The following is a 26774-nucleotide window of genomic DNA, read 5'->3' as shown; positions in this document are numbered from 1 at the left end:
ATTGGTTCAAAGGATTTCTCACTGTGCAACCAAATGCAAGGGAGAGTCTGGCATAAGTAAAATCAATTAGACCAATATGGTTTCATTCGCATATTCCTTAAAAATAAAGGCATTTATACATACATGCATATGACAAGTAATCATGACGTATACCTGTAGTTAGCACAGTTTCACATATGCATGCATATGAGGAGCATACCTGCCCCTGCGTAGAATTTGGTGCAGTTGCCATACTCTATATCCTCCTGTTTGACATCAAACTGGGGCAGGGCGATCTCCTCCATCTGGACAGGGTCCCCTGACTGCCACATAAACTGCAGGTCATCTGTTGTATAGCCAACTGTAGACACAGACAGACAAATTCACACACAGAGAAGCATCCATAGGCACGCGTACACAGGCAAATGCACGCACGCACGTGTAAACTCACCCACACACATCGTCATAATCAACAACAATTAATACTATATATATAAATCTCCATCCAGGCATGATTCCACTATATCTCAATGTTGTTTGAAGTACATTTTTCAAATAATAGTAATCACACTCTGCTAAGAAGATGCTTTTTCCAGTAGTCATTTTCAATTACTTACAAACATGAAATATAGGCAGATGTACATGTCCTATAGATTTTACTAGTGTTTTTTAACCAGGCTAGTAAGTTAAGAAAAAAAATCTTATTTACGATTACGGCCTGAAAAGTGGTGAAGGGCAAGTGCAGCTCTAAATAAATAAAACAAGACAGGAAAGAGACAACAGGAAAGACATCACAAGACATAAGACAGTACAGACAGTAACAACAATGCATACTAAAACAGTGACAAACTGGTTATAAATTAAACAATTTGGTCTCTAAAATCGGGTTGAATGGCGGGAACCCGGTTACCGAGACTTACCACCCAAAACCACTCCCTTTCCCTGGGATAAATAACAGCGAGATAACGGGGCATGATAATCAATTATTTAAATGAAGAGCATGGGCGTGAAATGGAACTGTTAAATTATATGCAATGTCTAAATCTGGCTTATCTACGGCATCTGCATGATGAATCATCAGGGGGGGACAGACAGCCCATCTCAGATTGGAGCGCAGTTCACAATGCGTGTATATCTATCACCATGGTAAAAACAATTCTTGTGACAGGTAAGCTTACATTTGCTGCAGCATATTCTATAACAGGATTACCCAACTGGTGGCCCGCAGGCTGAATTTGGCCCGTATTTTCATTGTTGTACATAAAATACTATAAAAACACCAGGATTTCAGCTCCAAGTGATTTTAGTTTAGGAAACTCTGTTCCCAAGTATTCCCAAGCATAATACAGAAATATGTGACCGTATAGAAATAATAATAATTAAATATTAGATTTATATAGAGCTTTTCTATCAACTGAGGTACTCAAAGTGCTTTACATAGGTGAGGGAAACTCACCTCATCCACCACAAATTTTGTGCCAGAACACTCACCACACATCAGCCATCAGGTGGAGAGGCGAGGAGTAATAAACACTACCGGTCAAAGATTTAAGAACAGCTACTCATTCAACGTTTTTCTGTATTTTTACTATTTTCTACATTGTAGAATAATAGTGAAGACATCAAAACTATGAAATAACACATATGGAATCATGTAGTAACCAAAAAAGTCTAAAACAAATCAAAATATATTTTATAAATGAGATTCTTCAAATAACCACCCTTTGCCTAGATGACAGTTTTGCACACTCTTGACATTCCCTCAACCAGCTTTTTTGGAGGTACAGTGGTTGCTCCAATAAAAGTTTTGTGATTATGCTGCGGGACTGAGAGGTAATTTGTGGTTTAGTACATTACCCTGCGTCACTGCTTCATTGCTCCAGACCAGCGCAAGGGGGAGTTAGAGCACTGATTATGCTATTGGGTCCCAAGGCACTACGGTGTCTCTGTAGTATTGTAGCCTAATCCCGGCCAGTCACGTTGTACTGCGCCTTCGGTGGCGCAGCAGTCTAAGACACTGCATCACAGAGCAGGCGGAGGTGGACCCCCACCCTGCCCCACTGGGTAGCACAGAGCAACACTTTAAGGGGGCATTGCACTAATAATGGCGCTGACTTGGGAAATGTACCCGCTGTTCTTAGTGCCAGTCTTCATTTTCAAACTAAAACAATGTAACTAATAATGGTGTGAAAAATGTGAAAAATGCCCTTTAGATATGAATTCGGAGAGCAAATAATATATATATTTTTTTAAATCATTAGACCTCTCACTAAATGCGTCACATTATACTTAAATCCAAACTCTGAAAGTGATTGGAAACGTAGATACAAATTATTTGTGACATTGTGGTTACAAAGAACTTAAACAAGATGCTGTGTTTTTATTTACAGTAGTGATGGACAGCTGGTGGCATTTTGAAAACAGGTATTTCAAACACTTGTTGAACAACTGCTCACCAGGAACATCAAGAGCCGTCCGGACTGTTATGCTGTTCTGCTATAGGCTAATAAACAAATGCAGGTGGCTTATATCTTAAAAATGCTTTAAATGCTTTATTATCCAAAAGTAAAAGCATATACTGTACAGTACTGTATTTCTTCATCAGCATCTTTATGCTTTCGTTAATAAAAAAATAATAAAAAATACTCTTTCAAAATGCCAATGTTTATTCAGTTATGGATCCATAACGAATTATTAAGGTAATAAATACCAATGAATTACACAAATATTGGAACAAAGTTGTCTAATGAAGGTAAACAAAAGGTTGCTTACTGGAAAATACTCTTTCAAAACACACACGGTCACGTTGTACAGCGCCATTATGGATATTAGCAGGTAGCCCTGCATAGAAGAAAGGTAGAGAGAGAATGTATTTCTTAGTTAGGTTGGCTGTATCACAACTGGCAATGATTGGTGGACATTTCAGTTTAATCCAACAGAAAAGACAAAACAAAACAAAAACCAAAAATATAATAATTATTATTATGTATCACATCCGACCGTGATTGGGAGTCCCATTGGGTTAGGGTTAAATAAAAACAGAAATAAATGTTTTGGCCCTAACAAATATTATTTGACCCTTTATTCATATTACAATCGCTCACTTTCATTAACCTCTTACATCTATGGGGGCGCTATTTCATTTTTGGATGAAAAACGTTCCTGTTTTAAACAAGATATTTTGTCACAAAAAGATGCCCGACTATGCATATAATTGATAGCATTCGAAAGAAAACACTCTGACGTGTCCAGAAATACCAAGATATTCTCTGTGCGTGCCCTAGAACGTGAGCTTCAGGCAAAACCAAGATGAGATGGCATCCAGGAAATGACAAGGATTTTTGAGGCTCTGTTTTCCATTGTCTCCTTATATGGCTGTGAATGCGAGAGGAATGAGCCTGCCCTTTCTGTCGTTTCCCCAAGGTGTCTGCAGCATTGTGACGTATTTGTAGGCAGATCATTGGAAGACTGACCATAAGAGACCACATTTACCAGGTGTCCGCCCGGTGTCCTGCGCCGAAATTGGTGCGCAAAAGTCACCTGCCAGTATTTTTCCATGGGATACAGAGAGGAAAGCAAGCTTCCACGAACTGCATATCAATGAAGAGATATGTGAAAAAACATCTTGAGGATTGATTCCAAACAACGTTTGCCATGTTTCGGTCGATATTATGTAGTTAATCCGGAAAAAGTTTTACGTTGTAGGTGACTGAATTTTCGGTTCGTTTCGGTAGCCAGACGCAATGTAGAAAACGGAACGATTTCTCCTACACACAGACGCTTTCAGGAAAAACTGCGCATTTGGTATGTAACTGAGAGTCTCCTCATTGAAAACATCAGAAGCTCTTCAAAGGTAAATGATTTTATTTATTTGGTTATCTGGTTTTTGTGAAAATGTTGCGCGCTAAATGCTACTCAAAATGCTATGCTAGCTTTGCATACTCTTACACAAATTAGTCAATTTCTATGGTTCAAAAGCATATTTTGAAAATCTGAGATGACAGTGTTGTTAAGAAAAGGCTAAGCTTGAGAGCAGACGCATTATTTTCATTTTATTTGCGATTTTCAGAAATCGTTAACGTTGCGTTATGCTAATGAGCCTGAGGCTTTAGTCACAAACCCGGATCCGGGATGGGGAGTTTCAAGAAGTTAAAAAAAAACAACAACGAAATAACCTCAAGTATCGTTATAAATTATCTTATAATATTAAAAGTGGTGTAGGTCTTATTTATTTAAAGAGCATGTTGAAATTAGAAGTAATATGATTTAAAGCAATAGCCTACAACTATTTTATTTTAGCACTGGTCTTGATAAATCAATGAGATTTTTATTTTTACTGAATCTCCGTTTGGCTATTGGTTAGACTACAATTATAGTGTTGAAATGTTATGCTCTTAGTGTAACCTTTATTTAACTAGGCAAGTCAGTGAAGAACAAATTCTTATTTACAAGGACAGCCTACTCTTTCCTCCAAATCAGGGGAAGAACCCCGGTCTCCCGCGTGCCCACACAACACGGGGATTCTTTAGCTGAATAGCCCAGTACTATAGCATACTCCCGACCGTCACGTTGTACAGTGCCATATTGTCTGTTCCACCCATATTTATTTAACTTCTTGCGTCGCGCAATCCCGGATCCGGGATTCTATTTATAGCCTCATTAGCATAACGCAACGTTAACTATTCATGAAAATCGCAAATGAAATGAAATATATTTGCTCTCAAGCTTAGACTTTGGTTAACAACACTGTCATCTCAGATTTTCAAAATATGTTTTTCAACCATAGCTAAACAAGCATTTGTGTAAGAGTATTGATAGCTAACATAGCTATAAACCTAGAATTCAGCCAGCAACATTTTCACAAAAACAAGAAAATCATTCAAATAAAATCATTTACCTTTGAAGAACTTCAGTTGTTTTCAATGAGGAGACTCTCAGTTAGATAGCAAATGTTCAGTTTTTCAAAAAAATATTATTTGTGTAGGACAAATCGCTCCGTTTTGTTCACGTTTGGCTATGAAAAAAACCTGTATCCAGTTATAGCCTCAAGCTCATTAGCATAACGCAACGTTAACGATTTCTGAAAATCGCAAATAAAATGAAAATAATGCGCCTGCTCTCAAGCTTAGCCTTTTCTTAACAACACTGCCATCTTAGATTTTCAAAATATGCTCCTCTTGGAGTCACATGCAGGAAAAGCTAGACTAGAATAGTGTGCAGGACATTTTTAGCATTTCTTACACCAAAAGATGATTGTTTGCTGAATGTTAAAAACAGCAGCCAATAGAAAATCACAGGTACTTTGAAAGAACAGCGAACATGCGATGGCTTTAGGCTATAGCAGTTATTTATTCAGACCCATAACTATTGAATCGTGAAGAGAAGTTAAAGCCTTCTCCATCTAATTCGAGTCCTATAATAGTCAAGGATGTCGTTTGAATGATGGAGATAATGACAACAGACCTGATTTCATTTAACTGTTGAAAGCAAGGATGGAATGAAGCAATAATAAAGAGTGAAAGAGCCTACTAGACTAATAACATTAAGTGAAATATTATGAAAGGTAAACATGCGTCAGCCTACTAATTATACATATAGGCCCTATTATATTTCAAAATGAAAATAAAATTTGCTAGCCTATACTTGTAACTTTGTAGGCCACATGTGCTGCACCAGAATCCCATGTTCTTTCTCTCCGTGCTTTATAATGGTTTGAACAGTGCATAATTCCAGTTCATATAATACAATATAGTACAGTAATACAGTTCACACTGAAAAGGATTAGCCTACTGGAGCTACAGTAGTTTAATTTATTTACACAAAAGAGCATATACCCAGCTACATCTATGGGCTTTCATGTTTTTCTGTTGTGCGTAATTTTTTATTTTTTTTATTTCACCTTTATTTAACCAGGTAGGCTAGTTGAGAACAAGTTCTCATTTACAACTGCGACCTGGCCAAGATAAAGCATAGCAGTGTGAACAGACAACACAGAGTTACACATGGAGTACACAATTAACAAGTCAATAACACAGTGGAAAAAAAGAGAGTCTATATACATTGTGTGCAAAAGGCATGAGGAGGTAGGCGAATAACTACAATTTTGCAGATTAACACTGGAGTGATAAATGATATACTTCCGGCGCCGACAGAGATGGCCGCCTCGCTTCGCGTTCCTAGGAAACTATGCAGTTTTTTTTTACGTGTTATTTCTTACATTGGTACCCCAGGTCATCTTAGGTTTCATTACATACAGTCGAGAAGAACTAATGAATATAAGAGCAGCGTCAACTCACCATCAGTACGACCAAGAATATGACTTTCGCGAAGCGGATCCTGTGTTCTGCCTTTCACCCAGGACAACGGAATGGATCCCAGCTGGTGACCCAAAAACGCGACTTCATAAAAGAGGGAAACGAAGCGGTCTTCTGGTCAGACTCCGGAGACGGGCATATCGAGCACCACTCCTTAGCATATTTCTCGGAATGTCCAGTCTCTTGACAACAAGGTTGATGAAATCCGAGCAAGGGTAGCATTCCAGAGGGACATCAGGGACTGTAATGTTCTTTGCTTCACGGAAACATGGCTCACTCGAAAGATGCTATCAGAGTCGGTAGCCATCTGGGTTCTCCACGCATCGCGCCGACAGAAACAAACATCTTTCTAGTAAGAAGAGGGGCGGGGGCGTATGCTTTATGGTTAACGAGACGTGGTGTGGTCACAACAACATACAGGAACTCAAGTCCTTCTGTTCACCTGATTTAGAATTCCTCACAATCAAATGTCGACCGTATTATCTACCAAGGGAATTCTCTTCGATTATAATCACAGCCATATATATTCCCCCCAAGCAGCCACATCGATGGCTCTGAACTAACTTTATTTGACTCTTTGCAAACTGGAATCCACATATCCAGATGCTGCATTCATTGCAGCTGGGGATTTTAACAAGGCTAATCTGAAAACAAGACTCCCTAAATTGTATCAGCATATCGATTGCGCAACCAGGGCTGGTAAAAACTTGGATCATTGCTATTCTAACTTCCGCGATGCATATAAGGCCCTCCCCCGCCCTCCCTTCGGAAAAGCTGACCACGACTCCATTTTGTTGCTCCCTGCCTACAGACAGAAGCTGAAACAAGAAGCTCCCATGCTGAGGTCTGTTCAACGCTGGTCCGATCAATCTGATTCCACGCTCCAAGACTGCTTCCATCACGTGGACTGGGATATGTTTCGTATTGTGTCGAACAACAACATTGACGAATACGCTGATTCGGTGAGCGAGTCCATTAGAACGTGCGTTGAAGATGTCGTTCCCATGGCAACGGTTAAAACATTCCCAAACCAGAAACCGTGGATTGATGGCAGCATTCGCGTGAAACTGAAAGCGCGAACCGCTGCTTTTAATCAGGGCAAGGTGACCGGAAACATGACTGAATACAAACAGTGTAGCTATTCCCTCCGCAAGGCAATCAAACAAGCTAAGCGTCAGTATAGAGACAAAGTAGAATCGCAATTCAACGGCTCAGACACAAGAGGTATGTGGCAGGGTCTACAGTCAATCATGGATTACAAAAAGAAAACCAGCCCAGTCACGGACCAGGATGTCTTGCTACCAGACAGACTAAATAACTTTTTTGCCCACATTGAGGACAATACAGTGCCACTGACACGGCCCGCAACCAAAACTTGCGGACTCTCCTTCAATGCAGCCGAGGTGAGTAAAACATTTAAACATGTTAACCCTCGCAAGGCTGCAGGCCCAGACGGCATCCCCAGCCGCGCCCTCAGAGCATGCGCAGACCAGCTGGCTGGTGTGTTTACGGACATATTCAATCAATCCCTATCCCAGTCTGCTGTTCCTTCATGCTTCAAGAGGGCCACCATTGTTCCTGTTCCCAAGAAAGCTAAGGTAAACTGAGCTAAACGACTACCGCCCCGTAGCACTCACTTCTGTCATCATGAAATGCTTTGAGAGACTCGTCAAGGACCATATCACCTCCATCCTACCTGACACCCTAGACCCACTCCAATTTGCTTACCACCCAAATAGGTCCACAGACGATGCAATCTCAACCACACTGCCCTAACACATCTGGACAAGAGGAATACCTATGTGAGAATGCTGTTCATCGACTACAGCTCAGCATTTAACACCATAGTACCCTCCAAACTCATCATCAAGCTCGAGACCCTGGGTCTCGACCCCGCCCTGTGCAACTGGGTACTGGACTTCCTGATGGGCCGCCCCCAGGTAGTGAGGGTAGGTACCCACACAGACAGCATCGTGAAGAAGGCGCAGCAGCGCCTCTTCAACCTCAGGAGGCTGAAGAAATTCGGCTGGTCACCAAAAGCACTCAAACTTCTACAGATGTACAATCAAGAGCATCCTGTCGTGCTGTATCACCGCCTGGTACGGCAACTGCTCCGCCCACAACCGTAAGGCTCTCCAGAGGGTAGTAAGGTCTGCACAACGCATCACCGGGGGCTAACTACCTGCCCTCCAGGACACCTACACCACCTGATGTCACAGGAAGGCCATAAAGATGATCAAGGACAACAACCACCCGAGCCACTGCCTGTTCACCCGCTATCATTCAGAAGGTGAGGTCAGTACAGATGCATCAAAGCTGGGACCGAGAGACTGAAAAACAGCTTCTATCTCAAGGCCATCAGACTGTTAAACAGCCACCACTAACATTGAGTGGCTGCTGCTAACACACAGACTCAACTCCAGCCACTTTAATAATGGGAATTGATAGGAATTGATCTAAAATATATCACTAGCTACTTTAAACAATGCTACTTGTTTACATACCCTGCATTATTTATCTCATATGTATACATATATACTGTACTCTATATCATCTACTGCATCTTTATGTAATACATGTATCACTAGCCACTTTAAACTATGCCACTTTGTTTGCATACTCATCTCATATGTATATACTGTACTCGATACCATCTACTGCATCTTGCCTATGCCGCTCTGTACCATCACTCATTCATATATCATTATGTACATATTCTTTATCCCTTTACACTAGTAGTAGTTTTGGAATTGTTAGCTAGATTACTCGTTGGTTATTACTGCATTGTCGGAACTAGAAGCACAAGCATTTTGCTACACTCGCATTAACATCTGCTAACCATGTGTATGTGACAAATAACATTTGATTTGATTTGATCCGATGGTCATGTACAGGTAGAGATACTGGTGTGCAAAAGAGCAGAAAAGTAAATAAATCTTAACAGTATGGGGATGAGGTAGGTAAAATTGGGTGGGCTATTTACCGATAGACTGTGTACAGTAACCTACAACATATACAGTATTTAATGGATAACGGCACAATCATTTGGGCTTTTTTGGGCTTGGGCTCATTAAAGATATTTAATGTATGGCTCATTTAAGACTCCGCTAGCATCAGGCTTGAATTTTCAATCAAAGCTCTAATCAAATCCAGACACAGGCCTATTTATATGCTTTATAATGCTTTTTCATGACACTTACGGTTTTGGCGGGAAATACCGGTTCAACCGGGGGGAAAGTGATTTATTCTCAGGATGGAACATTTGTAAAATACCCTTGTCTCTAACTGAAAAATTCCTTTCACCTGAATTCAGGAATAACTATAGCGAGCTTTTTCTCTAACGGATACCATATATGGTAATGTAAAACTGAGTCATTATCAGTTACTCACAGCTCTCCAGCTGCATCTTACAGCGCTGCCTATCCATGGGAAACAGGGTCAGGTCCAGGGGACAGGATAGAGTGACAGACAACCTGGGAACAGAAAATGCAGAACCACAATTATTAAAATAAATGTAATTATCGTCTGTTACTTGCAATTGTTTCGTAAATGGTATTGACTGGTCAAACTGACGTGAATAATTTATAGAAAATGTCCGTGTCCTTGAATTTAAGTATGAGCTAGATGGAGATAGTGTTATGTACTTGAGTGAAGACCCAAAAGCGGTTTTAACAGAAAACAGAGTTCTTTAATGAAAAACAGGAATGGCATAAATCCTCTTCCAACGTTGACAATGGAACAAAAATAACGTAGTATAGTGCAGGATGCACCTGCCAGGCAGACTCCGACAGGATAGGACAAGGTGGAAGCAAACGAGACGACAGCTTGCTTCTGGCATCAAAAACACAAACAAGAATCAGACACTGAAAGTAGCAGGAACAGAGAGAGAAATAGAGACCTAATCAGAGGGGGAAGAGAGAACAGGTGTGAAAGAGTGAATGAGCTAGTTAGGGGAGATGTAGAACAGCTGAAGAATGAGAGACAGAGAAGGTAACCTAAAAAGACCAGCAGAGAGAGACAGAGTGAAGAGAAAGGACAGGAACAGACATAACAAGACATGACAGATAGAGCTGCTGGGGATTCAGACTTCTAAAACTCTTTCCCCCAAAATCTTGTTCATGAATACCGCAAGCTACATTATTCAGCAGAATTAGAGCCTCTATTTCATCATTTCAGAGACAATGGAGAGTGCTGAATGATTGAAAATGACTGTTCCTCCCGCTCTTAAAAGCTTTTTTGTCGGCTCCGGAAATAAATTCTTAATGCAAGCGACGCCTTTATTGTGCATGAGCAGAGACGGAGTTGCATATTTATTTCCCAGCCTTCCATTTGCACATGAAAGCTTTGTTTTTGGGTGCTCCAGACTCTAGAGGTATGCAACACCACTGAAAAGGGTGGTGTTACTTTAGTATTTTTACAGCTTTCTCCATCCAATCCTGTTTATACACAGTACACACATTACAGTAGATCATCACAAACACAGTAAGCTTAGGGAGTGACATGAAAATACATGTGTGGGGCATCCAATATGGGATCGGATTTAAGCTTTAGAGTGTGAGGTTCAAAACTAAACATCATCCTATCCAGATACTGTAGTTACAACAGCTAGTGCCACCTTGTCAGGTGACTTATAAGGAAAATACTAATGTCATGTCAAGACTAACCTAACATAGCAGGCGTAAAAGAAGCGACTGAAACTAGATCCCCAACATACTGGTCTTGACAAGAAGACAAATGGAGGAGGTTCGCTTCTGCACTGTTCAACCAAATCTAGTAAATTTGTTGTTAAGATGGAGTGTCGCCTTGTTAACGTCCAAAAGTAGTCGTGTCACAGGCTCCCATTACATTTCCCCCAAAAACCAGAACATCCGGTTGTTGGGGACTCAGCAGAGGCTAAGTCTTGACAGATGGGAAGCAAGTAGAGGGAGAACTGACTGGGGAGATGAACATTGGACTGTATTAGTGGGGGAAATAATTTTTTATGTGCTAATCTTTGGGCTGGGTGAAGCGGATTGGAGTACTGTGGGAAAATACAAACTAGCAGTGAGAGAAGAAAAAGAGAGTGGGTGAGGGAGGGAAGACCACCCAGCTAGTAGAATAGTTGTAACCAGCTGGTAGAGTGGAAATGGTGGGGATCTGAAGGGGGGGGCATGCTTGCAATAATGCGTGTCTGTGTGTGTGTTAGTGGTGCGCGGGTCAGCCGTTTGCTCATCCACACCTGCCCACAATTGCTAATAACCCATCCACAACCACCCGACTATGTACTATGTGATGAAGGGAAAATGAGGCCCGTACCAAACCTTATCCCACTAATACAACTGACTAGGTATCCCCTTTCCTTTCCCTTCCCTTAATAGAGTAAATGCGCTGTAGGTTACAGTCAGAGACAGCAGAACAATTTGAAAGATTAAGAGGTTTCTGATTCTAATTTCCGACATTTGGTAGGCTTTGTGTTTAGTCAACATGTCTATAACTAGATACATACAGCTTATCTTCTGCCAATATACAGTATGTTGCCGTAGAAAGCAAAATAATCCCTTGCTCACCAGAATGTAATAAATGATTGAATGAATGTTTCAATATAGTTGACGTTCGTTTTGTCTTCTCTGCTTCTTTCGTGGAGCAAAAACACTTACAGACCATGGTCAAAATGCAATTGCTTTAAAAAAAAAATCGAAAATTAAAATTTGTTTAAAAAAAATGGAAAGAATTGTCCAAATTTCCATATATCATCTGTTTGACCAGTTTTAAGGAAAATAGAAAGCTATGAAAACATCCCAGCACATTTCTGATAAGATTGTCAGTTCAGCTGTGATTAATAGGCCTATTTATGTGGTTGAAATACTATCAGCTTTTATACTGAACAAAAATAAACAACAATTTCAAAGATTTTACTGAGTTACAGGTCGTATAGAAGAAAAATCTGAAATACACACCACCCCCCCCCCCCTCCCCATTGTGTTCGTGGGAGACGCAAGCCTCACAAGACTCGTCTGAATGTCCCCGGTACCAGTTTAAAAAATGAATGGAATTGTATATGGAGATAGTTTAGTGCAGAAAATAAAGGGGATAAATACATGTAAATAAAATACAAAAATGTTTCCTGATCTTTCTTATTTCTCTCAGATATAGGAGAGACACTTCAGAAACACACTTCCTTCAGATAATTGTTTTGACTATCTGTTGTTCCATATAATGAATCTGTTATTTAATGCGTTTATTGAATAATAGCAGTAAATGCCAAATTAAATGTTTCATCCCCATCTCTCCCATAGGACGATTAGCAATACACATGTATGCTTCTAAACAAGTTTCTCTTCTAAAATACATAAATATAACATTCACCTCATACTGATGAGTATGTCACCATTGCGGAAGATGAAGAGGAGAATGTTCTCCTGGGTGACGTTGTGAAAGTTGGCACTCTTCTCGTTAGCGAAGAACAGATCAGGTTTACACAGGCATTTGAACATCTTTGGATCCACGGTGAGCGAGTCAGACTTAAAGTCCCGAGGTAGCTTGAGTCTGGGATCGTTTCATCGCGACCTCAGGAAGATGTTCACTCTGTAATCCTGTTATGTTAACAGTTGGGAACACCTTAGTCTTGTGGTTATTGTCAGTAATGGAGAAATTTGTCCTTGTATGTTTGCAAGTTTCAAAAAATTTAAGCTAAATCCAGGCAAAAAGACAACAGAGAAATCCAGGACACAAAACACCTGGCCCACAGCTATGCTAACCAATAGCTGAGCTAATGTTATGGTTCAATGTAAAGTTCATATATTAACCTCAATAACTGTCAACTGCGTTTATTTTCAGTAAACTAAGCATGTGTAAATATTTGTGTGAACATAACGAGATTCAACAACTGAGACATAAACTGAACAAGTTCCACAGAAATGTGACTAACAGAAATGGATTAATGTGTCCCTGTACAAGGTGGGGGGTCAAAATCAAAAGTAACAGTTAGTATCTGGTGTGGCCACCAGCTGCATTAAGTACTGCAGTGCATCTCCTCCTCATGGACTGCACCAGACTTGCCAGTTCTTGCTGTGCGATGTTTTCCTACTCTTCCACCTGCAAGTTCCCTGACATTTCTGGGAGGGATGTCCCTAGCCCTCACTCTCTGATCCAACAGGTCCCGACGTGCTCAATGGAATTGAGATCCAGGCTCTTCGCTGGCCATGGCAGAACACTGACATTCCTGTCAGGAAAACACACACAGAATGAGCAGTATGGCTGGTGGCATTGTCATGCTGCAGGGTCATGTCAGGATAAGACTGCAGGAAGGGTACCACATGAGGGAGGAGGATGTCTTCCGTGTAACGCACAGCGTTGAGATTGCCTGCAATGACAACAAGCTCTGTCCGATGATGCTGTGACACACCGCCCCAGACCATGACACCTCCAAAACGATCCCACTCCAGAGTACAGGCCTCGATATAACGCTCATTTCTTTGACGATAAACGCAAATCCAACCATCACCCCTGTTGAGACAAAACCGCAACTTGTCAGTGAAGAGCACTTTTTGCCAGTATTGTCTGGTCCAGCAACGATGAGTTTATGCCCATAGGCGATATTGTTGCCGGTGATGTCTGGTGAGGACCTGCCTTACAACAGGCCTACAAGCCCTCAGTCCAGCCTCTCTCAGCCTATTGCGGACAGTCTGAGCACTGATGGAGGGATTGTGTGTTCCTGGTGTATCTCGGGCAGTTGTTGTTGCCATCCTGAACCTGTACCGCAGATGTTATGTTTGTATGTACCAATCCATGTGGTCTGCCACTACGAGGACGATCAGCTGTCCGTCCTGTCTCCCTGTAGTGCTCTCTTAGGCGTCTCACAGTACAGATGTTGCAATTTATTGCCCTGGCCACATCTGCAGTCCTCATTCCTCCTTGCAGCATACATAAGGCATGTTCACGCATATGAGCAGGGACCCTGGGCATCTTTCTTTTGGTGCTTTTCGGAGTCAGTAGAAAGGACACTTTGGTGTTTTCATAACTGTGACCTTAATTGCATACCATCTGTAAGCTGTTAGTGTCTTAACAACCATTCCACAGATGCATGTTCATTCATTGTTTATGGTTCATTGAACAAGCATGGGAAACAGTGTTTAAATCCTTTACAATGAAGATCTGTGAAGTTTTTTGGATTTTTACTAATTATCTTTGAAAGACAGGGTCCTGAAAAAGGGACGTTTCTTTTTTTGTTGAATTTGTTGTCCTGCTAATAACGGAGTTAATTATATATATATATATATATGTGTGAGAATATCCAATGGGCTTTTATATAATTCTAAATTAACAATAGCCACTTAGTTAAAAAATAACAAGATTTTGGAGATTTCTGTCACGCCCTGGTCGAGGTATTTTGTGTTTATCTTCATTTATTTGGTCAGGCCAGGGTGTGGCATGGGGTTTTTTGTATGTGGTGTGTTGGTATTGGGTTTGTAGCTTAGTGGGGTGTTCTAGTTAAGTCTATGGCTGTCTGAAGTGGTTCTCAATCAGAGGCAGGTGTTTATCGTTGTCTCTGATTGGGAACCATATTTAGTCAGCCATATTCTTTGTGTTTCGTGGGTGATTGTCCTTAGTGTCCTTGTTCCTATATCTGTGTTAGTTTACACTAGTATAGGCTGTTTCGGTTTTCGTTACGTTCTTAGTTTTGTAGTGTTTGTATTTAGATTCGTGTTTTGTTCATTAAACATGGATCGCAATCTACACGCTGCATTTTGGTCCGACTCTCTTTCACTGCATGAAAACCGTTACAGATTTAGTTTTCAAATAACATAAAATGAGCGAGAAAAAAGGCCATTCAAGAACATGGGGTGAGGTGTTACTAACTTCTAAATAAAGCCAGTTTGTTATTTTGAATTATTTATTTCTGTTTTATAAAAACCTACAGTCATCTCATGGATCTCCCAGTCGAGGTCAGCACGGATTGTTGAACCAGAATCTGCAGCAACAAGTAGTCAGACTTGCTCTGATTAATATTTGACAAGCAAACCTGACTTTCTGGAGTGAAATGTCAAACAAGTGTGATTACTATTCATCATTTATTTACACAATTCTGATATTTTATTTACTAACTGGTCTTCTGACAAATATCGGATATGAAAAGATCTGATGTGATTGGTCAAAAGACCAATTAATGGGAGAATAAAAAAATCTGAATTGGGCTGCCAGTGTAAACAGCCCAAGTTACTTCAACATGATATTCTTAGGTTCTACAGATGCAGAGAAAGGCTGATTGTATTTCTATTTAGAGCAATCAATACAATGGTAACATGAAATTAACTGTTTAGGTAGGGGTGTTGCAATGGTTCAAAGGGTTATCAATACAGCAACAAGGGATGATGCAAAAGCCTAATTAAGAGCTCAGACCATAAATGTTTACGAGAACATTTCACTCAGTGACGGTTTATGTAACATTCTGTTGTGGTGTATGCCAAATTCTGTTGAAGAGCAGGTGTAGGGAGGGGCTATTAGTGCAAAACATGGAGACGGATGACCTGTCAAATAATCTTCAAACACACTAGCTGTGTCTGTGTGTGTGCCTTGTTAATTTTTTTATCAGTTTAATTAACAGTTTTTTTAACCATCTTCATTAACAGTATAAATTCATAAACAAAATGTCCAATAGTTCTTCAGCTGTACGGTATTCAATGCGGCAAGCGGGTGGTTTGATTTATTATGATTTTTTCTTTTGAGGGGGAGCTCACTCGATATACTTTAAAATGACTAAAACAAATTTGAAACTGTGTAGAAAGGATAATGGACCTACACTTATATTGTTTGACTGTGTCCAGCTCACTAATAATCACCTAAATTAGAGCTAGACAGTCAGGGAGTATCAAACTGACAGAGAGGAAATACACATGACCAAAAGTATGTGAACACCTGCTCGCTCAACGTCACATTCCAAAATCATGGGCATTAATATGGAGCTGGTTCCTCCTTTGCTGCTACAACAGACTCCACTAGATGTTGGAACATTGCTGTGGGGACTTACTTCCATTCAGCCACGGTGAGGTCGGGCACTGATGTTGGGCGATTCGGCGTTGATCGCAATCAGCATTTCAATTCAACCCAAAGGTGTTTGATGGGGTTGAGGTCAGGGCTCTGTGCAGGCCAGTCAAGTTCTTTCACACCGTATGGACCTCAATTTGTGAATGGAAGCATTGTCATGCTGAAACAGAAAAGGGCCTTCTCCAAACTGTTGCCACAAAGTTGGAAGCACAGAATCATCTAGAATGTGATTGTATGATGTAGCGTTAAGATTTCCCTTCATTGGAACTAAGGGGCCTAGCCCAAACCATGAAAACTCCTCCAAACTTTACAGTTGGCACTATCCACTGGGGGCAGGTAGCGTTCTCCTGGCATCCACCAAACCCAGATTAGTCTGTCGGACTGCCAGATGGTGAAGCGTGATTTATCACTTTAGAGAGCGCGCTTCCAGTGCTACAAAGTCCGATGGCACTGAGCTTTACACCCCTCTGGCCGACGCTTGGCAAAGCAAATTTGTGATCTTAGGCTTGTGTGCGGCTGCTCGGCCTTGGAAACAAATTTCCCGACAAACAGTTATTGTGCTGACATTGCTTCCAGAGACTCGGTAGTGTGTGTTGCAATCTAGGACCCCCGATTTTTACACGCTACTCGTTTCAGCACTCACCGGTACCATTCTGTGAGCTGGTGTGGCCTACCACTTCATGGCTGAGCCATTGTTGCTCCTAGACATTTCCACTACACAATAACTGCACTTACAGTTGACCGGGGCAGCTCTAGCAGGGCAGAAATTTGACGAAATGACTTGTTGGAAATGTGGCATTCTATGACGGTGGTACATTGAAAGTCACAGAGCTCTTCAGTAAGGCCAATCTACTGTCTATGTTTGTCTATGGAGACGGCATGGCTGTGTGCACAGTTGTATAAACCAGTCAGCAATAGTTGTGGCTGAAATTGCAAATCCAATCATTTGAAGGGGTGTCCACATACACTATATATACAAAAGTATAAACAATTTTCAGTGTGGCCCTTGTTGAAGACCGAATGCGGCGCCTGGGGCAAAGTTTGTTTGACACCCCTGCAATACATTATGGCCTTAAAGGTCCAATGCAGCCGTTTTTATCTCAATATCATATGTGAGCCATTCGAACATAAAGCATATTTTAATAAAAAAATAAACACATTTGGGCAGAAATGCCTCCTGGAACATGTGAACTTTCAAGTACCTTAATGTTGGGGCTAGGGGGGCACAAGGAGTTCCCTAAAGGGAACACCCCCTCCCATTCAGCTGAATTTTTGTTTAGAAATTATTAGAAACATTATTTAGAAATATTTAACTTTCACACATTAACAAGTCCAATACAGCAAATGAAAGATTAACAAAATGTTTATCTACCCATCATGTCCAATTTTTAAAATGTTTTACAGCGAAAACACAACATATATTTATGTTAGATGACCACCAAATTCAAAAACACACACAGCGATATTTCACAGTCACAAAAGCATAAATATAGATAAAATGAATCACTATCTCCATCAGATGACACTCATAGGACATCATGTTATACATGTATTTTGTGTTTTGTTTGATAATGTGCATATATAAAAATCTCAGTTTACATTGGCGCGTTACGTGCAGTAATGTTTTGATTCCGAATACTCACTCAAATGCAGAAATACTCACAATAAACATTGATAAAAGATGCAAGTGTTATTCACAGAATTAAAGATAAATGTATCCTCTATGCAACCGCTGTGTCAGATTTTTTTTTAAACCTTACGGAAAAAGAATAATCTGAGAACGGCGCTCAGAACCCAAAGAAATAGCCGCCATTTTGGCATCAACAGAAGCTACAAAAAAACACTCTAAATATTCACTTACCTTTGAATATCTTCATCAGAAGGCAGTTCCAGGAATCCCAGTTCGACAATAAATGACTGATTGGTTCCATAAAGTTCCAAAAAGCCCATAATTTAGCCACTTGTTGTTAGCTTGTTCAGCCCAGCATTCAATCCTCAAAAAGCATGAGCAATTCCTCCAGACAAAAACTCAAAAAGTTCCGTTACAGGTCGTAGAAACAAGTCAAATGATGTATGCAATCCATATTTAGGATGTTTTAAACATTAATCAGCAATATGGTTCCAACCGGAGAATTTCATTGTCTGAAGAAAAGCATAGGAACGGGAGGACACTCTCTCGTGACCGCGCGTAATGAGACAGAGGCTTTCTGCCAGACCACCCACTCAAAGAGCTATTATGAGCCCCACCTTTATAGTAGAATCATACAACCAGAATCTAAAGACGGTGACATCTCGTGGAAGCCGTAGGAAGTGCATGCTCATCCATATCTAAGGTGGACATCCAATGGCACTGTTTTCTAAATTGAGTTCTCACTTCCTGTTTGGATTTCTTCTCAGGTTATTGTCTGCCATATGAATTCTGTTATACTCATAGACATAATTCAAACAGTTTTAGAAACTTCTGAGTGTTTTCTATCCACCACTAATAATAATATGCACATATTCCCATCTGGGAAAGAGTAGGAGGCCGTTTTCTCTGGGCACGCCTTTCATCCAAAAGTGAAAATGCTGCCCCCTAGCCTCAACAGGATAATATATGCCATCTGTAAATATTAATATAATTGTTAACCTGTTGAAACTCTAGGGGCGCAATTTCATTTCTGGATGAAAAACGTTCCCGTTTTAAACAAGATATTTTGTCACAAAAAGATGCTCGACTATGCATATAATTGATAGCTTTCGAAAGAAAACACTCTGACGTGTCCAGAACTGCAAAGATGTTTTCTGTGCGTGCCCTAGAACGTGAGCTTCAGGCAAAACCAAGATGAGACGGCATCCAGGAAATGAGCAGGATTTTTGAGGCTCTGTTTTCCATTGTCTCCTTATATGGCTGTGAATGGGAGAGGAGTAAGTCTGCCCTTTCTGTCGTTTCCCCAAGGTGTCTGCAGCATTGTGACGTATTTGTAGGCATATCATTGGAAGATTGACCATAAGAGACCACATTTACCAGGTGTCCGCCCGGTGTCCTGCGCCGAAATTGGTGCGCAAAAGTCAGCTGCAAGTATTTTTCCATGGAATTTAGAGAAGAATGCAGGCTTCCATGAACGATATATCAATGAAGAGATATGTGAAAAAACACCTTGAGGATTGATTCCAAACAACGTTTGCCATTTTTCGGTCGATATTATGGAGTTAATTCGGAAAAAGTTTTACGTTGTAGGTGACTGAATTTTCGGTTCGTTTCGGTAGCCAAATGTGATGTACAAAACAGAGCGATTTCTCCTATACACAGACGCTTTCAGGAAAAACTGCGCATTTGGTATGTAACTGAGAGTCTCCTCATTGAAAACATCAGAAGCTCTTCAAAGGTAAATGATTTTATTTATTTGGTTATCTGGTTTTTGTGAAAATGTTGCGTGCTAAATGCTACTCAAAATGCTAAGCTAGCTTAGCATACTCTTACACAAATTAGTCAATTGCTATGGTTCAAAAGCATATTTTGAAAATCTGAGATGACAGTGTTGTTAAGAAAAGGCTAAGCTTGAGAGCAGGCGCATTATTTTCATTTTATTTGCGATTTTCAGAAATCGTTAACGTTGCGTTATGCTAATGAGCCTGAGGCTTTAGTCACGATCCCGGATCCGGGATGGGGAGATTCAAGAGAGATTACGAGCCTAGTAAGTTTAGACATGGAAAAAGTCAAGAACCTTCCCGCTAGCCATGATTGGCTGAGATAATGGATGGGCTGAACATGCCGAGAGATGAGTTCAGATTGGTCTGCCATGTAGCATGCTGTCGTCTATAACATGAGCTGGATAGTATGTGTAGGTAATCCTTTCGAACGAGGCTTTTTAGAAAAGATATCACATAGTAATACTGCAAAAGTGTTATCAACTTTCAAAGAGGAATTACTTTCCCATTGTTCCTCAACTTTAACGTATGATATACCATTTTCTAGCTCTGATTCTCTACTTTTATCAATTGTAAAAAACACCATTTCAAAATGGTGAATCGAGCCGGTCAGTCACATATAATTTGTGGTCGGAAAGGGGAGGGGAAAACTGATAACTAGCTGTCATTGGCAGAGCCAGCCTGGTGAAGTCGAGGCAGGCTAAAACTCCATCCCACCAAAACAGGCTGAACTTTCAGGTGTTTTTTTCTCCAAAAAGCTCTTACAATAATGGGCATTATCCTCATTTAACAGTTTTATTCCAACGAGATAGTGTGGAAATATACAGCATATAAAATAAAGGCAAATAACAATTTTGACTGCACTGGGCCTTTAACAACTTACCATAATAGTATGTTTAACAGGCCTATCTTTAACTATACCCTGACATTAACTCAAACAAAATCTGTTGCATTCCAAATTTCACACCTGATTTTTGTATATCTCTAAAGATGAAATGTATTCTCCACGGCCGGGTATCAACCACGCGTCTGCCACTATGAATTTGACAAAGATTTAACACATCAACCAAGTGTTATCAAAGAGGAAAACTAGAGTCGGAGATGCCTTATAAAACATTGTGGGGATTTATTGTCCACTACAACATCAAATTAGTCATCCTCTCCAGGCAACTGTGCCTCAAAGTGAAAATGGATGTATTAACTATGGTGGGCGTGCAGCAGAGAGGAGTATTCAGCTGAGGTGTAAATGACCGACGAATATTTAAAAAGATCAGAAGCACCGTTGAGTGATAAATGAAGAACCATCTGTCTCTCTTCACCCCGCTCTCTTTCCATGCTTGGATATAGCTAAGTGGAAATATGAAAGAAAATAAAAAGATGAGCACCTGTCTGTGTCTTCTGTCTTTATGACGTTGCCTCTGTCTGTTTTTCTCACTCTCACCACTAACTCTGGAGAAGAAAAAGGCAAAAACCACTGTTAGCATTAAGTGCACTGGGATACCGCAGACACACAACACTGATCATTGGATAAAACATTCCAGAATACAAAATCTAAGGCTTTGTTATGGGTGTCACTCCCCATGAAGTGCAAAGACATTGGTAAGGGAATACCTTCCTTAATTGGACAAAAATGAATGGGAGCGTATTGCCATTGGGCAAAACATATGCACGATGGCAGATACCACTCAATTGGATGGCAATTCATCCAAAGCTTATGGCAACTGGCATATGGCAAATGCCAAGTGTCATACAGCAAAAATCCCAAAGAGGGCGAGCGCGCTCCACCGTAAATTTTCATATTGAAAATGGACATCAAGTCAACACCCAAGTGTCAAATTTTGAAAATGTATCACCCTTTAAAAAAGTGCTTTTTTTATTTAGATTTTTTTGTCAATAATAATGTATAAGAACTGTATTGTATTGTGTTTTTTTCATTGTCATTAAACACGTCTCAAAAATACCTGCATTTGGGTCCGCTTCTCCTTCACCAGACGAGAACCGTTACACAGGGGCCCTACTGGATGTGCACAGGTGGGGGGGGGGGACCCCTTTAATCCCCCTAAAGGCATAAAAAAAATGTTTTAAATGGGCTTCTGGTAACCTGTTCCGATCACCAGGAGCACGGCTGTCCATTTCCAATATGTTTCAATGGGCATTTACCATCACGAATTTGACATGCTCAAAAATCCTGTAGAAATGCGAAACTGACTGGCCCGATGAACTCATGATGGCCAGGCAGTGATAGTGGTTCCTCTCCATCGCTCGTTGGGTTGATAGCAAAGATAATCCTGCCTAAATTATTCCTGCCCCGTAGCACTCGCATCTGTAGTCTGTCGTCTGTAGTCTGTAGTCATGAAGTGCTTTGAAAGGCTGATCATGGCTCACAACACCATCATGCCAGAAACCCAAGACCCACTCCAATTCGTATACGACCCCAACAGATGACACAATCTCAATCATACACTGCCCTTTCCCACCTGGACAAAAGGAACAGCTATGTGAGAATGCTGTTCATTGACTACAGCTCAGTGTTCAACATCATAGTGCCCTCAAAGCTCATCACCAAGCTAAGGACTCTGGGACTAAACAATTCTCTCTGCACCTGGAGCCTGGACTTCCTGACGGGCCACCCCCAGGTTGTAAGGGTAGGCAACAACACAGTTGCCACGCTGATCCTCAATACTGGGGCCCCTCAGGGGTGCGTGCTTAGTCCCCTCCTGTACTCCATGTTCACCCACGACTGTGTGGCCAAGCACGACTCCAACACAATCACTGATCACAGACAACGACGAGGCAGCCTATAGGGAGGTCAGAGACCTGGCAGTCTAGTGTAACAACAACCTCCCCCTCAATGTGAGCAACACAAAGGAGCTCATCATGGACTATAGGAAAAAGCGGGCCGAATGGGCCCCCATTAAATCAAATCATACTTCTCACATGCGCTGAAAACAACAAGTGTAGACCTTACCGTGAAATGTTTAGTTACAAGCCCTTAACCAACAATGCAGTTCAAGAAATAGTTAGTAAAATATTTTATTATCTCAACAAGTTTTTTTAAGAAAAAGAATGTACATGACAATAATGAGGCTATATCCAAGAAGTACTGAGTCAAATGTCCAGGGGTACAGCTTAGTCTAGGTCATTTATTAATTAACATTGACGGGACTGAAGTGGAGTGGGTCGAGAGGTTCAAGTTCCTTGGTGTCACCAATTTACTATCGTGGTCCAAAAACACCAAGACAGTTGTGAAGAGGGCACGACAACAACTTGTTCCCCTCAGGAGAATGAAAAGATATGGCATGGGTCCCAGGATCCTCAAAAAGTTATACAGCTGCACCATCGAGAGCATCGTGACCGGTTGCATCACCGCCTGGTATGGCAACTGCTCGGCATCTGACAGTAAGGCCCTACAGAGGGCAATGCGTACAGCCCAGTACATCACTGGGGCCAAGCTTCCTGACATCCAGGACCTATATACTATCCGGTCCGTACGCACTACCCTTTGTAGTGCCTTGCGGTCGAAGGCCGAGAAGTTGCCATACCAGGCAGTGATGCAACCCATCAGGATGCTCTTGATGGTGCAGATGTAAAATCTTTTGAGGATCTGAGAACCCATGTCAAATCTTTTCCCCCTGAGGGGGAATAGGTTTTGTCGTGCCCTCTTCACGACTGTCTTGGTGTGCTTGGACCATGTCAGTTGTTGGGGATGTAGACGCCAAGGAGCATGAAGCTCTCAACGTAATCCACTACAGCCTCATCGATGAGAATGAGGGATAGCTCGGTCCTCCTTTTCCTGTAGTCCACAATCATCTAATTTTGTCTTGATCATGTTGAGGGAGAGGTTTTTGTCCTTGCACCATACAATCAGTACACTGACCTCCCTATAGGCTGTCTCATCGTTGTCAGTGATCATGCCTACCACTGTTGTGTCATTGGCAAACTTAATGATGGTGTTGGAGTCATGCCTGGCTGTGCAGTCATGAGTGAACAGAGAGTACAAGAGGGGGCTGGGCACGCACCCCTGATGCAAAGGTGTTTAGTCCCAGGGTCCTTAGCTTAGTGATGAGCTTTGAGGGCACTATGGTGTTGAAAGCTCAGCTATAGTCTATGAATAGCATTCTCACATAGGGGTTCCTTTTGTCCAGGTGTGAAAGGGCAGTACGGAGTGCAATAGAGATTGCATCATCTGTGGATCTGTTTGTGCAGTGTGCAAATTTGGGTGGGTTTAGGGTTTCAGGGATAAATACTGTTGATGTGAGCCATGACCAGCCTTTCTAAGCACTTCATGGCTACGGACGTGAGTACTACAGGTCGGTAGTCATTTAGGCAGTTTACCTTAGTGTTCTTGGGCACAGGGACTGTGGTGGTCTGCTTGAAACATTTTGGTATTATAGACTCAGTCAGGGAGAGGTTGAAAATGTCAGTGAAGTCACTTGCCAGTTGGTCAGCGCATACTCGGAGAACACATCCTGGTAATCCGTCTGTCCCTTGTGAATGTTGACCTGTTTAAAGGTCTTACTCACATTGGCTGCGGAGAGCGTGATCACATCCGGAAAAGCTGAAGTTCTCATGAATGTTTCAGTGTTACTTGCCTAGAAGCGAGCATAGAAGTGAATTAGCTCATCTGGTAGGCTCGTGTCACTGGGCAGCTCTCGGCTGTGCGTCCCTTTGTCATGTGTAATAGTTTGGAAGCTCTGCCACATCCAACGAGCGTTTGAGCCGGTGTAGTACGATTCGATCTTTGTCCTGTATGGACCCTTTTCCTGTTTGATAGTTCGTCGGAGGGCATAGCGGGATTCCTTATAAGCTTCCGTGTTAGAGTCACGCTCCTTGAAAGCGGCAGCTCTACCTTTTAGCTCAGTGAGAATGTTGCCTGTAATCCATGGTTTATCGTGGGGGTATGTACGTACAGTCACTGTGGAGACGACATCCTCGATGCACTTATTGATGAAGCAAATGACTGATGTAGTGTACTCCTCAATGTCATTGGAGGAATCCCAGAACATATTCCAGTCTGTGCTAGCAAAACAGTCCTGTAGTTTAGCATCTGCTTCATCTGACCACTTTTTTTAATAGGCCGAGTCACTGGTGCTTCCAGCTTAAATTTGAGCTTGTAAGCAGGAATCAGGAGGATATAATTATGGTCAGATTTGCCAAATGCAAGGCGCGGGAGAGCTTTGTACACGTCTCTGTGTGTAGAGTAAAGGTGGTCTAGAGTTTTTTCCCCCTCTGGTTGCATATTTAACATTCTGATAGAAATGAGGTAAAACTGATTTAAGTTTGCCTGCATTACAGTCCCTGGCCACTAGGAGCACCGCTTCTGGATGAGCGTTTTCCTGTTTGCTTATGGTGGTTTACAGCTCATTGAGTGCGGTCCTAGTGCCAACTTTGGTCTGTGGTGGTATGTAGACAGCTACGGAAAATACAGATGAAAACTCTCTAGGTTGATAGTGTGGTCTACAGCTTATCATGAGATATTATACCTCAGGCGAGCAAAACCTCAAGACTTCCTTAGATATCATGCACCAGCTGTTGTTTACAAATATACATAGGCCGCCACCCCGTCTCTTACCAGAGGCTGCTGTTCTATCCTGCCGATAGAGTGTATAACCCGCCAGTTGTATGTTAATGTCTTCATTCAGCCACAACTCAGTAAAACATAAGATATTACAGTTTTTAATGTCCCGTTGGTAGGATATACATGCTCTTAGATCATCCCATTTATTTTCCAGGAATTGAATGTTGGCTAACAGTACGGATGGCAAAGGCTGATTAGCCATTCGTCGCATGATCCTCACAAGGCACCCCGATCTCCTTCCGCAAAATCCCAGTTTCTTTCTCCTGTGAATGACTGGGATGAGGGTCTGTTCAGGTGTTTAGAGTAAATCCCTCCCGTCCAACTCATTAAGGAACAATTGTTTGTCTGTTCTGATGTCCAGAAGCTCTTTCAGGTTATAAGAAATGTTAGCAGCAACATTATGTATAAAATTAGTTACAAAAAATCTGGAACAAAATATAAACAAAAATGCACGGTTGGTTAAGAGCCAATAAAATGGCAGCCATCCTCTCCATCACACAATAATCAATTCAAACATTAAGTATCGCCAGTTCACCATATGTATTTCGCTCCAATTGTTTCCATTTCAGGAAACGAGGCGCATGTCGCAGGTCACTGCTTTCCAGGAGAGCTGTTTGAAAGTAAACAATGTTTTTCCAAATTGCACTTTTGGCAGAAATGCCTTCTCTAACATGTGAACTTTCATGTGCCTTAAAAACAAACTTGTATGCCATCTGTAAATACAAATTAAATTGTTAAATTATGAACCTAGTTGGTTAAGACACATAAAAAGTCAGCAGCCTTCCCGCTAGCCATGATTGGCTGAGATAATGAGTGGGCTGGACATGCCAAAAGATGAGTTTGGATTGGTCTGCCATATAGCACGCTTCTGTCTATTTGAGCTGGTCAGTATGTCTAGGTAATCCAATATAACTCTGCTTTTTTTGTTTTGTGTAAGTAAAACTGCATAAGTGTTGCTCTCCACTTTCTGGAAGACCAAGTTTTGAAATCAGTGGAATTTGAGTATAATAGCTAAGGAGATGGGCAACCATGGCATTCCAACTAAGGGCAACTATGGCATTCGACAGGATACGTATCTATTCATGGAATTATGTATACAGAGATTCCAGAATTTCAGCCTACAGCTGTGACTGTAGCCAACTAAGCTGATATTCAGAAAACCTTAACGTGTCACGATAAAATATAAATATAATATAAAACTGGTCGTTATTTCATGGACCTGGGCGAAGGGATGCCAAAGAAACAGCTTCAAATCAAATTTCTGAGATTAAAACGCTGACTTTAATATAAGATCTTGCTTTCATCTCACTTTGATATGAAATCCAGATATAGGATAAGTGGGAGGAATAAGCAAGCAGTCATAGAGAGAGTTCACATGGCACGAACCACATCAAACTAGAGAACGATATTGGCCTTTGAGTCTATCGGTCCTTCTCCATCGGCTTTGCCAATAGTCCCTCTACATTGCA

General features: G+C 41.3%; 1 pseudogene; it reads right to left on the bottom strand.

The window, feature by feature from the left end:
• Positions 1 to 26774, bottom strand: part of LOC135545002 (glycine receptor subunit beta-like) — a 63151-nt pseudogene that overhangs the window by 13117 nt on the left and 23260 nt on the right.

Source organism: Oncorhynchus masou, chromosome 9, assembly GCF_036934945.1.
Source record: "Oncorhynchus masou masou isolate Uvic2021 chromosome 9, UVic_Omas_1.1, whole genome shotgun sequence".
Taxonomy (NCBI): domain Eukaryota; kingdom Metazoa; phylum Chordata; class Actinopteri; order Salmoniformes; family Salmonidae; genus Oncorhynchus; species Oncorhynchus masou.
The sequence above is the reverse complement of the archived record's forward strand: the minus strand, read 5'-3'. Positions and strand labels throughout refer to the sequence as shown.